Genomic DNA, 887 nt, shown 5'->3' with positions numbered 1-887 from the left:
TCTTACCAGTGCTTCTCCCAATTCTAGATCCATAATTGCAGACAAAGATGGTTGTCCTGGCATCACGGATCTGAAAGACCACAGTCACCCTGTGATCTTCTTCAGCACAGCTAGGATGAAAACAAATTTTTTCTGAACAAAGTGTACCCTTCATTTTGTCCTCAGAATAACAAAGGTTTGACTGGTCCCAATGACAGAACTTCTAAGCACCCAGGTATCAGCCCACAGCTTGCCCTTCACTTGGTCTTCACTAAATTCTGTGCCCTTCATCACTGGTCCTGATGGGCTTTTCTGGCCCACGACCCAAAGCACTGCCAAGACTTGTCAATGATGCCAATGGGTTTTCCCAGTACAGACATTCTACCAACCGTCTATACTGGTACTTGGCCTCAGTGAAGTACTTCTGAGAAGCCCCAGGCTGCTAACTTCTGGAAACATGCCAACAAAGGTCTTGGCCGGTACCTGAGAAACGACAGATACAACGGAAACTCTCCTTTTCCGAAACTTTGCAGATCAGTGACAGCAAACGAAACAGTGACCATCAAGGAAAGCCATCACTCTGGGCTCCTTTTCGGCCACAGGAGCTATGTGAAAGCAGCTGCCGCTTCGATAAGGGCCGTGGCTTTACCTGTTTGAGCTTCAAATACAACAACCGGGAATGGGAGATGATAATACTATACACCTTGTAGGGTCAATGTCAAGATTTAAAGGCACTAACCCCCACGTGGTCCTTGCCACAAAGTAAGTGCTTGGTAAAATACACCTGTTATTGTCATTCTGTTGGAAATTTTTTTTCAACACAACTAGGAGGGCCGAGATGAAGAAGGAGGCTGTCCTGGCCAGGGGAGGGGCAGGCGCACCTGCAAGCCACCCGCGAGGCACCTTCT

General features: G+C 47.8%; 1 non-coding gene across 1 annotated transcript; it reads right to left on the bottom strand.

The window, feature by feature from the left end:
- Positions 1–486: 486 nt before the first annotated feature.
- Positions 487–621, bottom strand: LOC111764551 (small nucleolar RNA SNORA16B/SNORA16A family). The gene has a single exon (XR_002797141.1). It is a non-coding gene; the product is annotated as a small nucleolar RNA SNORA16B/SNORA16A family (small nucleolar RNA).
- Between the last annotated feature and the right edge of the window lie 266 nt (positions 622–887).

The sequence above is a fragment of the Dasypus novemcinctus genome, chromosome 24 (genome assembly GCF_030445035.2).
Source record: "Dasypus novemcinctus isolate mDasNov1 chromosome 24, mDasNov1.1.hap2, whole genome shotgun sequence".
NCBI classification, from domain to species: Eukaryota; Metazoa; Chordata; class Mammalia; order Cingulata; family Dasypodidae; genus Dasypus; species Dasypus novemcinctus.
The sequence above is the reverse complement of the archived record's forward strand: the minus strand, read 5'-3'. Positions and strand labels throughout refer to the sequence as shown.